General features: G+C 40.1%; 1 long non-coding RNA gene across 1 annotated transcript; it reads right to left on the minus strand.

The window, feature by feature from the left end:
• Window positions 1–447: 447 nt before the first annotated feature.
• Window positions 448–12099, minus strand: LOC148159613 (uncharacterized). Its single transcript, XR_015762824.1, has 2 exons — window positions 11400–12099; window positions 448–3242 (listed from the first exon to the last, which is right to left on the minus strand). It is a non-coding gene; the product is annotated as an uncharacterized LOC148159613 (long non-coding RNA).
• Between the last annotated feature and the right edge of the window lie 2690 nt (window positions 12100–14789).

Below are 14789 nucleotides of genomic sequence, written 5' to 3' on the forward strand. Positions count from 1 at the left end.
GAAAAATCACAACGGCCAACATGGCTGACGTACGGTCAGCAGGAGCTTCACACAAACGAGCATTTAGTAAAAGTCACTATATTTAGGAGGGACTGAAAGAAACTTACCCGATGAAGTCTAGGGTTGCTGTCTCACCAAACTGTGTTTGGCTTTATCTCTCTCTCTGTGAAGAATTTTCATTTTTTAAAACAAGCTATATCGAACGGCTGCCGTTGATAAAGCAATCAGCAACTCGGTGAGGCAGTAGATCTCACTCTGATGATTTTTTGAGTGCACAGTGCATTACTTTCAAGTTAAAACCTTATTAAAAAACAATGAAAGCCATAAAAATGCTCAGAATATAGCTCTGCTACAGGCTGCATAGCTATTAACCTCGCTTATTGAGGATTAGAAAGGTGGCTATACTCTTAAATATCTAAGTAAAAGAAATAACGCACAGAGACGTAGTTCTTGCTGCTAGGCCATAGACGAGCTGGAGATTTATTACACTTCCACGGCTTCCTCTTTACAGTTTCTTCAGTTCAATACAAAATCTTCATCATCATCGTCTTGTCACAAAAAATCTCCTCGAAGTCTTAATCTCGACCTGTTTTATACTTTTCCATCTTCATCAGTGTGTGTTGGAAAGTTTCAACCAATGGCGTGCAACTGTTGTTTTGCAGAAAGATTCTGGCACGCTTTATACTGAGTGTGTATTGGACGACCTTTAAAATATTTTGGACCTCACGAACTCAACATCTGCTCCATTTCAGAATTGCTGAATAGAACAATTTATCTCAAATTGTTGATTTTATCTTGCACAAACAGACATCCTTTCCAGTAAATTCTGGCTCCATTTGCGCTTTGCACGCAAATGGAAGGAAAGAATTTGGTCAGGTTGACCTGGTGCGAAGCCAAAGTCTTCGCCGAGGCGCCAGTGTCATTTTTCCGCCAAACAACTCCTTAGATAGTATTTCCGCTCTTACATAATCCCCCCTATTCCGCTTTCAAGTGGAATCCTAATTAACCTTAGCAGTTGTTTGGTTAATTGCTATACTAAGTTTACATATTTACCTGTGAGTACAACTCTGTATATAAACCTTAGAAATATATATAGAAGTCACTTAAAAGTGAAATAAAATGAATAGTGGGGGCAACATTGTTTCATGAGTTACTGTAACTAATACAACAATTCCAATACATTGATTAAACATTGCTTGGTCATTGCTTCCATGATTGTTCTTCCATCTGTATAAGGTCGAAAAACCCTGTTGGCCTTTTGTTGCTTTCCAGGGAAAAAATTACCTTATGGCCCCCGCTCGCCATGGGCGACCACCAGTATTCCATAATCTGGCACAAATGTAACACAATCATGGATCCACAGTGACCAAAATCATAGATATACATGGTAACAATAGTACTTCAACATTGATACATAATCTTGATGACAATTATGAAGAAGTGTCCATGACGCACATATAATCTGAGTGATTGTGTGATTTAAATGCTAATCATAATGATCAAAGTATTGGTCGCTTAATGCTTGTGCTCATCCACGCTCTCTTACATTATCATTCATACTCACATTCTTGTTCATACTGTCTCACATTCATTCTCATTCACACGTGTTCCTAGTGTGTTAACTATGTGTGGGCCACCCGTGTTGTATTGTATTTAATGTGTATATAATATGTGTAATAAGTATGTGTAATGGTGTATGCAAACAGTGTCTTTCCCATGAGTCCGTTTATTCCAACCCAAGTTCGACTTCATTTCCCTTGAACCTTTTTGATCTTTCAACATTCCATAAGCCATTTTAATTCAGGCATCAATTGTCCTTGAGCTCAGCAGTCCTTCGAATCGGTCATAGGTTCACTGGTCCGGGCGGCCTTGTGCTTAGTCCGTCTGATGTTTACCGTCCTTGGTCATCCATCTGTATACAGTCCCTACAATCCATTTCCTCATGATAGGGATCACACAACACACAAGCAGAAAAATAACAATTAGTATTACTACCAGTGTTATTCCTATTTTAACTACAAAGGCTCCCCATTCACCTAAAATTTCCTCCAGACTTTTCCATGACCAAGTGTTCTTTCCTGCATTTTCTTTGAATTCCGATTTCAGTTTCTTCAACTTAGTCATTACTGCTCTAAATGTACCTTTTGGTGAGGTATTCATAGGGATATAAGTACAGCATTCATTAGCAAACATATGACAAACTCCTCCCATATTGGCTAAGATCCAATCTAACGCTTGTCTGTTTTGTTTTGCCATTCTACTGGTTTCATGGAGTTGTTCTCCTAGGGCCATAAATCCTTCAACTGTAAAGTTGATCATTCTCTGTTGATTGTAATAAACATAGTTAATCCATTCAACATTTTTGTTAATTGTGATCCAAGGTAAGATAGATTCAAAACCTGCGCGGAGTTCATGCTGCGCTTTGAATTCATCTGGAATTCCTCTTGGTTGACCTATAAGATTTAAATATACTCCTTCATTCAACCCATAATCCCCCAGGCTTCTACGAAGCCTTGTTTTATTGTTGTGCATTCCTACTAAGTCTTTAACTCCTTCATACACTAGGGTTACTGGTAATTTAATTTTATGAATTAGTTAGAAATTCGGTATCTGTTAAACTTGCTGTCCATTTCCATTGTAAGTGCACATATCTAGTTTTACGAATCAATTTTGTGGGTACATTTAAATTGACACTTGCTGGAAAGAACACTGGTATGTACTTGTCTGGATTTCTATAAGTTGTGTGATACTTATCTTTGTCATTGGGGATGGATCTTGTGTTGTGAACAGTCATCGTTGAATCACCGTTTGTCCCCCCTGGAGGCTGTCTTTGAGTCCATTCTCTGTCACTGTGGTTCGTCGTGGTTGGTTTGGTCCATAGTGTCGGCTGCAGATTGTGTAAGTTCGTCTCTGCCGTCACTGCTGCTTGGTTCACCACTTCTGTCAATATCCACAGTTGGACAGTTATCAGTATCAGTCTCATCGCTGTGAGGCTTCTGCTCATTTTCTTTGTGAAACTCAAGTCTCAGTTTGTCTTTATTTTGAACTTTAGTGCAATGAGTCAAATGATGCCAAGTGGTACTTCCTTCTACTTGGACAGCCGTTGGGGTTGCTCTCTTGACTTCATAAGGTCCTTCCCATCGGGCCTCATGCCATCTGCGTCTGTACACCTTGATGTACACCAAATCTCCAGGTTTCACCGGTGGTTCCCACACCGTCGACTCTGGACTTCTGGATTTTTCCTGCAAATAGATAGCTCTATGGATAGCAGTTAGTTGTTCAACATAGTCTTTCAACTCAGTTTGCAATTGCTCAAGGGGAGGTCCCTTGAAAGGTAACCTCCATTGCGGCACAGGCATAGGTCTGCCAGTCAGCATTTCATGCGGTGTTAAATGCGTGCTTCTGTGCATTTGCATGCGATAGCTCATTAATGCTAGTGGCAAAGCATCTACCCAGTTTAGTTTAGTTGATGCACAAATTTTCCGAAGCTTTGCTTTCAACGTGGCGTTGATGCGTTCCACCATTCCCTGGCTCTGAGGGTGGTAGACTGCGCCAAAACGTTGTTTGATCTGTAGCTTTTGCAAAATGCCTTTAACAACTTTTTGTACAAAAGCTGAACCATTGTCTGAACTGATTTCAGATGGAATTCCAAATCTTGGAATTACTTCTCTTGTCAAAAATTTGATAACTGTGTCTGCTCCTAAGGTTTTTGATGGTACTGCTTCAACCCATCGACTGAAACGATCAATTATCACCTACATGTACCTTTTACCTTGAACTGGTTTGAGCATGTCTACATAATCTATCACCAGGTGTTTGAAAGGTCCGTCTGGAACTGGAATGTGTCCAATACCTGGTTTTATGCCTTTCCGAGCATTATTTTCGGCACATATTTCACACTGGCTTAGAATTTCATCCACCATGTCTTGCATGTATGGAGACCAGAAACCTTGTTCTTTCAATTTTTCCATGACTTTTCCTCGGGCACAGTGGTCTAAGCCATGGGCTTCTGAGACCAATAATGTTAATAATGCTACTGGTGCTATTAGTAGGCCTTGGTGTGACCTCCATAAGCCATTTTCACTCATCGTAGCACCTCTTCGTGCCCAAAGATCACGTTCACTGTTACTTGCTTGTTGTTGCATCAAAATGACATCTTCCGGTGTTACAGCTGGTTCTAAAGCTATCACAGGTGCCAAGATGGCCATTTGGCTCCTGGATGCCATTTTTGCTGATTCATCAGCCATGTTGTTACCTCTCACAACGATGTCATTGCCTTTGCGATGTGCTTGACACTTGATCACTGCCAGCTTCGAAGGAAGCATCATGGCAGCAATTAATTCTTTCAGTTGTGCTTCGTGCTGCACTGGGGTTCCGTCTGCTCTTTTGAAACCTCTTTGTTTCCAAATTGCGGCAAATAAAAAGCATACGCCGTGGGCATAGGCTGAATCAGTGAACACATTTGCGACTTTTGACCTAGCCATTTTACAGGCTTCAGTTAATGCTTTAAGTTCCGCAAGTTGTGCAGAACATGGTTGGTCACATCTTTCAGCTTTGATGGTTACAAAATTTTCACCTATTTGTTGTACCACTGCAAAACCTGCGTGGTTTCCTAGGTGGTCTCTGAAACATGACCCGTCAACAAAGTATGTGACTTCTGTGTCAGGCAATGGAGTGGATTCCAAATCAGGTCTGAGTCTTGTGTATTTCATTGTTTCTGCTACACACTCATGTGGTTCTCCGTCACAATCCAAAGGAATCACATTTGCTGGATTGTTGGTGATACATCTTTGAATAGTTATGTCAGGGTATGTCAGAAGTAGCATATACTGCAAACTTCTTGCTTGTGTTACGACAAACTTTCCTAGATTTATTAACTCTGCGATTTTGTGGTGAGCTAATATTGTAACTGGATAACCCATTGTTATGGTTGAAGCTTTTTCATAAGCATGGTAGACTGCTGCTAGCCCCTGATAACATGGTGGCCAGCCTTGTGCTACATTGTCCAACTTTGTGCTGTAATAAGCAATTGGTTGTTTCCTTCTACCTGTACATGTTTCTTGCATCAAAACTGCTGTGACATACATGTCTTTTTTGTTCGCAACATATAGGTAGAATGGTTTGTCATAGTTTGGAACTGCTAGTGCTGGTGCACTCTGCATTTCACATTTTAGAGATTCAAATGCTACTTTTGCTTCTATAGTCCAATTTAGCAGATTCTTTTGGTTTTGATGACCTGGTTCTTTCATGAGTTCTCTGAGTGGTGCTGTTTTTTCTGCATAACTTTCTATCCAATCAGCATTGAAACCTGTCATACCGAGAAATGTCATCATTTCTCCAACTGTTCGTGGACATGGAGCTTTGCTGACACCCTCTAGTTGAGAAGGTGATATGCCAATGCTCCCTTCTGAGAGTTGTCTACCCAGGTATTCTACCTGTGTCTGACAATACCGTAATTTGTCTTTGGAGGCTTTGTACCCTCCTTCAGCCAGTCTTTCAAGGACTTTTATCGAATCCTGATGGCAATCATCCAATGTAGGTGACGCAATTAGAATGTCGTCAACAAACTGTAGCAATGTGCTATTTATTTCCAATCCTTCTAAGTCCTGTCTGAGTGCTTGATTGAACAAATGAGGGCTGTGTTTGAAGCCTTGGGGTAATCGAGTGTAGCTGTACTTCTTACCTCTGTAGGTAAATGCGAACAAGTATTGAGATTGTTCCGCTAAGGGAATGGTGAAAAATGCTGAACAAAGATCAATCACCGTGAAAAATTTTGCTTCAGCAGGGATTGCGGTTAAAAGTGTGTGTGGGTTGGGCATTTCTGCCGATGATCTGTCTTCTACTACATCGTTTATTGTGCGAAGGTCATGTACCAGGCGATACTTTGACTTATCTGCTTTCAGAACTGGAAAAATTGGCGTATTGCATGGACTTTCAATTTCCACCAACACTCCTGCTGTTAACAATCCTTCAATGGTTTTGCTGATTCCTTCTTCTGCTTCTGGTTTTAATGGATATTGAGGACGAAATGGAAGTTTAGCATTTGGTTTCAGTTCAACTTTAAATGGGTTAGCTGATTTCACTAATCCCACATCTGTTTCATGTTTTGACCATACTGATTCAGGAACTAGCTTTAACATGTCCTGCATTAATGGGTTTTCAACTGACTCATCTTTTTCTTCTGTTTGTTTTGTGTCATTAATCGGTACTGTTACCACCTGTGGTTTTGCTGTCATAGTAGTTTCACTTATTATTTTAATCATTGTTGCATCTTCTGATTGGAAAATTAATGGGCTTTCTGTCTGTTCCCATTTAATCTGTGTTGCAATTTTCATCATTGGTCCAAGATCTTTGGCATGAAAGTTTTTATTTACAAACAAGGTTATGTGGGGTACAGATTCTGCAACGTTGTACCATTGTGAAATGAAATCATTAATTTCTACATTTAGCGCTGCTCCTTGTCTCCCAACAATGATATATTGGGACTCAAGGTTCACCGCTTCACCTTGTGTTTCCTTGTCCCATTGTTCTTCAAACTCTGTACTTTTTGAAATGTCATAGTACATTGTGCAATGATAGTCTAGAAATGGTTTCTTAGCTTCTGGAATTTGAATTTGAATGTACTGTCCCCATTTGGAAATTACCTCTTCAATAGAGTTATTAATGTCTCCAAGCCAATAAACTTTGGCTTCATGTTGTTGCATGAACATTTGAAGATCCACACCTTCTTTTTCAACATACACACCTTGAGGAGAACACCAGATTTTTATTTTTAATTTGCATAGAGCGTCTCTTCCCAACAGGTTTATTGGGGTTTGATCAGATACCAAAATTGGTATTTTTATCTCATTGTCATCTGTTGTAAGTCGAACAGGAGCTGTCATTTGGATTAATTGTCTTGTTCCCGAGAACCCTATTGTTGATACAAATTTATCAGACATGGGGAGATGCGTTGCATAGTTTGGACTTACACAAGTGTAAGCTGCTCCTGTATCGACCAACATTGGAGTTTCTCTGTTTTCAATTTGAATTTTCAATATTGGTTCATCGTCAGCACCTGTAGTTAGAATTGGGTACTGACTCTCTCCCCTAGGGTCCTCTGGGCATCCCTAGTATCCAAAATTTGGTGGATTGTATTGAGCTGGTGAATTTTGTTGAACTGGTGGTTCGTACGGGACTCCTTGAGGATCGTATGGAGTTCCCTGTTGATTATATGGAACTGCTTGGTGATTGTATGGGGCTGTCGGTGGACCTGGTCTGGCTCTGCCACGCGGCCGTCTTTGGAAAGAGTTGTCACCATTTCGGCACTGGTCAGCACGATGTCCAAAACAACCACATGTCCAGCATGCTCCGGGTGCTCTGGGCGGACCACCTCGTCCCCTGTTAGGCCATGAAGGGCTTCTTTGCTGTCTTCCTCGAGGCACAAATGGACGTGAGTTCCATGGTTGTGAATAAATATTCACCACTGGTTGAGAAGGCTGAGTCATTTGCGAAGTTGGAGTATACATCTGTGGCGCTGAATTCACAGAGTTAGGAAGGTTGGCTACATTTGGGGCAGGATGCTGGTCCCCCCTTACCACTGCAGCTTGGGTCTTAGTCTTGTTTTTTCCTTGAAGTTCTCCAAGCTGTAATTGAGCCAATTTCCTTTGGATGTTTTGTCTTGGTCAGTGCGTTTTTGTTCATCTTTTCTGTATTTTTCTATTGCGTGTACCACATGATCACGAAATTCTTTGTGTGGCATAGACATCAGAGCCACCACCTCTTCAAGTTTGGTGCGCACTGGCTCTGGCATTACATCCACCAATGATTTTCGAAACACACCTGCAATCATTGGGTACTTGTCAACATCAAACTCCATTACTTCGTTCCACCTTCTCAACTGCCTGGCGACGTAGGATGCTGGATTCTCCGAGTCACCAATTGGTTCCGCTTTCATGTTCTTAGGGTCCACTTTGTTTGGAAATTCTGCCCTCAAGGCTGCCCAGATCATTGTCCGGCATGCATTTAGTTCAATCCCGTCTGCTCTTTCTTGTAGCATCCAGGGATGATCCTTCAAAATGTTCTGCATGGTGGGAATTCCAACAACTTTTGCTAGAATGGCTTTGATGTCTCCAAGTGCCAGGATTTTGCCAACTGTCTCTTCTTCAAGTGCTCTTATCCATCTTCCTGCACCATTATGAATGTCCGGCAACCGCGAGACTAACCCTACCAGATCCATCGAGGCAAATGGCAAATATTGAGCAATATCTCCTTTTAATATGATTGGTAATTGTTTTGAGGGGTCATAACGATCAGGTTTGCGTATGTCAGGTCTGGATCTCAAATCGTATTCTTTTTGGTTTGGGGCTTTTTGTTCTTTGACCGGAGTGCTTGTACTTGGACCAGCCATTGCTCCGTCTTCACCATTATCACATCTTGACTCTGTTTCAGCTAATCGTACAAGGCCTTCATCAATTTCTTCCTCTATGTCCTGTATCTGTGTTTGGTTTGCTTTACGTTCTATATTAAAGACTTCTGGACCTAACTTTAACCAATAAGCATCTCCGCTTCTGCGTCTTTTCAGATGACCCGCGTAGCCATCAAAAAATTTATTATTATTACTTCCAGCGTAGCAGTCAAGAATTTTAATATTTCCAACTGTCCGTGTTGTGGAACATCCGGCACCAGAGGTTTGACTTCTGGTTTGGATTGGCGGTAATGATGTGTCATATCTGCCAGCTGGCTTATAGCCATCTGCATTTGCATATGACGTTGGTAGTTCCATGCTTTTTGAGTGCTTATTATTTGTGCTACTGTCTGTAGCACTTGTGCTCGTCTGTGGTGCACCTCTGGGTGGAGCTGGTGTTTGAACCACTGTTGATCGTGGTGTGTGCCCTGTAGAGGGTCTGTCTAATTGAGTTTCCATCTCATTGTTTTTACCTTGTTTAATGTCCCTAATTTGATCATCATTCCTGTATCCAAAATCACCTGTGATATTCAGAACTCCTGTCAGGGCTGGATACAACCCAGCAGGGTTCATTTGATCATCGTCTGGTTTTTCATAATTATTTTTTAGCTCAATTACCTGCTGCTTTAAGTTTTTCCGGTATTTTTCACCTTCTTCCTTGAATAGTTGTAAAATGTTTAATTCTAGTTCTCTTTTGGCTTGTCTTTTCTTTCCTTTGTTTTTTGCTTTGTAGTCTGCAATCCGAGTTTCCATCTGTTCACAAAGGGATAAGTCAAAGCTCCCGTTTTCTGGCCATGGGCATGGAAGTCCTTGCGTTCTCTTTTGCCACTTCTTAGAAATTTTTGGAATTTGAGAAGCATATTCTGGGTTTTTTGAACCAATAATGACAATAGGTATGTTGCTCATCTTGCTTATTTAGCAGTTGTCTGTTAGAATTCTGTCTTTTGCAGTTTTGTTGTCCTTTAACTTTTTAATTTTTCCAATTTAGTAAAAAATAAGTTGATTTTTAGTTAGTTATTCTTATAATATTTTTTCCTTGTAGTATTATTGCTTATAGTTGCTATATATTGTTACATGTGTTAAGTATTCTTCAATAAGTGTAACTGTTAACCAAGTTTTTTACAGTTATTCAACTCTATTTACAGTAAAATATACATTTGAAAAATGTTTAACATAGTTCAGTGTCACAGAAACAATGATTATTTGGATAAAAGTCTGTATTATGTGAGTCAACGCAAGGTTTTAGGCTTGGACCTGTTCACCGTTGTAAGCAGAGGAGAGAAAAAAGGAAAAACTAAACTTCAGTCTGCTTCAGTCCGAAATGAGCAAAGGTGGGGGCCAACTTTGCGTAATAGGAAGTGGGCCGTCTTAAATACTATGGACTACAAATGGGTGTTAACCAAAGAATGGTCTCAGTTCACGACAGATCCGGGACCGAATGACGTGTTGTGGAGAGAGAGAGAGAGAGAGAAAGAGAGAGAGAGGGAGAGAGAGGCAGAATAGGGGCAGAATAGGGGCAGGGCAAGAGAGAAAGGGTGAGGGAGGAAAGAGAGTGAGGAAGAGAGGTCAAGGGATAGGGAGAGAAGGGGTGGAAGGGAAAGTTCGTGTGTGTGTTTCTGGGAATTCAGCCAAGAAACTCTTTTCTTTCTCCCAACTTTTCTGAAATATAGCAGCGAGATATGGATATTTCCTATCTATATTGCACAGCATAAAATTAGACGTTACAACAGCGTTAACAATTGCAGTCAAAATGAAGACCAAATTTCAACTTTAATACAGAGCACGGCGGCTTCTAATGCTCAACATTACTTTGAAAGCAGTCAGTTATTTAATAAGCCAAAAAGCCAAAAACATGCACATTTCAGATTTTTACAATATATACAGGCATGCCAATCAAATACTTACACAATAGACAACATACATTCCCAATTATTCAGCATTCATCTCAGCAACATTCATTCCATTTGCATTTCTACTCCTTATTTTTTCCTTACTCCTTCTCCTCCCCGGGGATTCTAGTTAGTGTAATTATATTTATTAATATATTTATTATAAATATATAAAATTTAGTTGGCTGTTTAGCCGCTGTCCAATTTTAATGTGTGCACACAATTAATTATATTAGGACTTCAGTTATTTTAGCCAAGGCTGACAGAAACACTTAAACTCCTCACCAAAAACTCAAAGGAATGAAATTAAAGAACATTTACTGCAGTTTAACTCACAAAGTAATCTGTAAAACTCTATTTTCTTCACTTGAACTTCTTTATTCACTTTTTACTCATTTTCAACTCTATTTCAGGCCACACATCATCTCATGGAGGACTTTGGTTTCTCCCACCAGACGAGCTTTTTGCTCTCTTCGTGGATGGGATATGCCGTGGTCACTCCACGGAGAAAAACACGTTCCCTCCGCTAAGGAAACTCCGCTGTCTCTCTCATGGAGACATTCGGTGGTCCCACAGAGAAAAAAAGAACTGTCCTCTCCTGGCCTCTTCTTATTCTTATTCTTTGTTTTTATAGCGCTTTTCACAGAGATCCCAATCTCTCTTCGTGGCTCAGCTGGTTTAATGTTAAAGTTAAGCTTCTTGGCCTCCTGCCAAATTTAACAAATCGTGATATATTATTTATTAGTCAGCTCAATGAAAGTGCCTGCTCAGAAGAACTACACCAGATTGGCTGATATATGGTAACTTATAATGGAAGAAATTCCTTGTTACCGTCACCAAAACGGGTGAGACCAGACTGAAAAAGTGCTTATTTTCCGAGCTGCATGTTTCCAGAATGTACGAGATACCTATGAGTCTCAGATTTTTGGCAGCTCGTTCTTTGCGCAAAGAAATTACTCGCCTATGGTAAGCAGAAAGAACTTAATCACTCTTTTTAGCACTTCAGACCGCCAGCAGACAGGAAACCGTTCTGTTTTTAACAAGTAAAAGAGATAAAAGCTTACCTCTTTCCTGTGATTGGGCCCAGACGGCTCCCGTCCGCAGTCAGGCTGAAGCGAGTCACCTTCCTTCTCCTGGTTGTTCAATTGTTCATTCAAACGTCGGGTGTCACCACTTTTATTGAGGATTAGAAAGGTGGCTATACTCTTAAATATCTAAGTAAAAGAAATAACGCACAGAGACGTAGTTCTTGCTGCTAGGCCATAGACGAGCTGGAGATTTATTACACTTCCACGGCTTCCTCTTTACAGTTTCTTCAGTTCAATACAAAATCTTCATCATCATCGTCTTGTCACAAAAAATCTCCTCGAAGTCTTAATCTCGACCTGTTTTATACTTTTCCATCTTCATCAGTGTGTGTTGGAAAGTTTCAACCAATGGCGTGCAACTGTTGTTTTGCAGAAAGATTCTGGCACGCTTTATACTGAGTGTGTATTGGACGACCTTTAAAATATTTTGGACCTCACGAACTCAACATCTGCTCCATTTCAGAATTGCTGAATAGAACAATTTATCTCAAATTGTTGATTTTATCTTGCACAAACAGACATCCTTTCCAGTAAATTCTGGCTCCATTTGCGCTTTGCACGCAAATGGAAGGAAAGAATTTGGTCAGGTTGACCTGGTGCGAAGCCAAAGTCTTCGCCGAGGCGCCAGTGTCATTTTTCCGCCAAACAACTCCTTAGATAGTATTTCCGCTCTTACACGCTCTGCGTGCAGATGCAGGATTGATTTATATCTTAGTCGTAGTTTGTTGCAGCAACAGATAGAGCCTACCTATCCACTGCTGATGCAAAAAATAAATAATAATAAATAAAAAAAACACCATTATCAGCTGAATGAGTAGTGACAGTGCTGTGTTTGAACACGTGCAGCTGGAAGTGTTGATTGGCGACATCGAACGCTGTGATATACAGGAGCTAACAGCTGCTGTTGATTTTTTAGCACAAACTTCAACTTGAGATGAAGGAAGAGAAGATCTCTCTGTCTGATGTGTGTACGCCGCAAGATTAAGCTGTTCCACACAGCTATACGCTGCTGTCCCAGATCTTTGTTTTACTTAATGCATGTGTGTTTCAGAAACAACATCGCAGACATCCCTTATCAGCTGTTTTGAATTAACATTGGCCGTGAATTTAGTTGTCAGTTTTGCCAGGAACATTCATCAGTTCAGTTTTATTTTGTCTGAACTGATCTTAGACCTTGTTTATATTTATAGTAAGCTTGATTTTTAAAATCTGTGCTCAGGGTTTCCCCCAGAAAACTTTGTAAGCCCGGTGGCCGGGGCAACGAGGAGGTCCACCGTGTTTTTGAATTAAAGATGCTAAGTAGACAGGAAATGTAAAAATATTACTCTGTAATTATATGTTATGGGAAAACATAACCAGTAAATCCACAACTAGTCTTAAAACCAACTAATCAAAAAATACAATTAAAATGAATATCCGTTATTTGCACTTTTGTTTAATCCAAATTAAGTCAGTGGCTCCATCAGGCCCCCTAGACCTTCCAGGGGCCCCATAAATGCTAATATTTTAACACAGACCACAGATATATAAATGTAACATTTGTTTATTGAGATTATTAATGCTGCTGAATTTGATTTAAAGGTTTCAGCTTATATAAATTAAAAGGTTTTAAATTGTTTAACATTTAAATGTAAGATTTTAAGGACCTGGCAAGTTTACTTTGTAAAAGTTCAAACAATATTCATAGTTGGATTTTTTTGTTACCATAGATGCTGTGAGTTTAATCTTTGAATTTGAGCTCTGTTTGTTCACAAATACAAATTAGTAAACTGCAATTATAATTTATTGCTTTTTAGGTTAGCCAATTAAACTACTCCTCCGTCCCCGAGATTTCACTAAATCTAACACAGAAGCTGATGTTTTTAGCAGCAAGAGGGGCCCCTAAGTCAAATTCTGCTCAAGGCCTCATACAGCCTTGGACCGGCCCTGCATGATGAGGTTCTGAACCTGCATGATGAGGTTCGTTAACCACTAGCGCTCCGGTCAACTGGGAACACAAACATAAACTTTACAGGGAAGACAGGGCCACACGCTGGGCAGCGTGTTGAGATGTAAACGCCGTACATAATTCTGTCCACAAAGATAAATCATTCTCACCACTCGCTCAACGCGCAAATGGCTGCAAACAGATGCGAGACTACAAGTTATTCCTGCGGTTCACAAAGAGATGCGCAACCAGAGCTAACACGGTTCGTTTTACCTTGATATAGAGTTTTCCAAAGAAAAATAACTAACCACACTTGGTTAATGTAAATATCCATACAGGTCAATGTGTCCAATTCGAGTGAAAGGAGGCGTGCGGGATCTGTTAAACTTCATCAAGCAGCGGCAGCGCGAGGCAACGCGCAGAGGCGCCAGCTGTATGATTGGTCCGGCTTTAAATGCATAAACTATAAACCTTTTAGAAATAAATCTGCTCCGCCAGTGAAACGTTCAGAACAGAGACGCTTGCAATCCGGCTTAAAGATTTATCAAGAAAGAAAAAAAAGAAAAAAAAATAAGCGATTTTTTTTTTTCAATTATTCATTTTTCTAAAAATAAAACCAAGCAACGCTTAGCCTGGCGGGGTGCCTAGTAAAGCATGGCGGGCCGCCAGACTTATAATGCACGGGGGAAACCCTGTGACCTTTTCATATAGTGAAATCTAAACTTTTTATTTTTCTCACAGATACTTTTTAAAGGTCACCATGGGATATTTTTCCTTATAAGTCAAAGACGTGCTTCATTCACTCTTTATCATTCAGATCCCAAACGTTATCATTTTTCTCCACCAGTGGTGCATCATGGCAGCTGTACAACAACGTGACCCAGCTTATGCAAAATCAGAGCCTGATTAAACAGCTGTCCTACAAACGCGGTGTCTCCAAGTTCCATGTAGAAAAATTTATTAAAAAAAAAAAGTTTTCAAATAAAGTCCTAGCTTTCAAAAGTTCTCCCTTTTCCTTATTTCCACTAAAAAAGATCTGGCACTTCTATCTATCCATCCATTTTAGAAGATTTTCTAACTATTTTCATCCTTACACATTTATTCTCTAATTCTTCTCCTGTACTTCTTTGAGTGTAAGACATGCTAAGTGTCTTTATCTGACACTCATACTTGTTGGGAAGGAATCATTTAGCCTTTCTCACAACTTGATTTGTTGCTATATAGATCACAAGCCACTCAGTTCCGGTTCATCTGTCATCAACTAAGAGACCGGTCACATTCTGGATAATTCATCATCAACTCAACTCAGAGGAGGTGGATTATCACAAACCATCTTTCTGGCAACTTCACACCCTTGATGATGGGAACAAATGAGGCAGAAAACATATACTTGCCTTTCCGTTCTTATTAGTAAATATCGATGTTGAACATTTGATCAA

Source organism: Poecilia mexicana, unplaced genomic scaffold (assembly GCF_051168715.1).
Source record: "Poecilia mexicana isolate PSO_F unplaced genomic scaffold, ASM5116871v1 scaffold_5, whole genome shotgun sequence".
Taxonomy (NCBI): domain Eukaryota; kingdom Metazoa; phylum Chordata; class Actinopteri; order Cyprinodontiformes; family Poeciliidae; genus Poecilia; species Poecilia mexicana.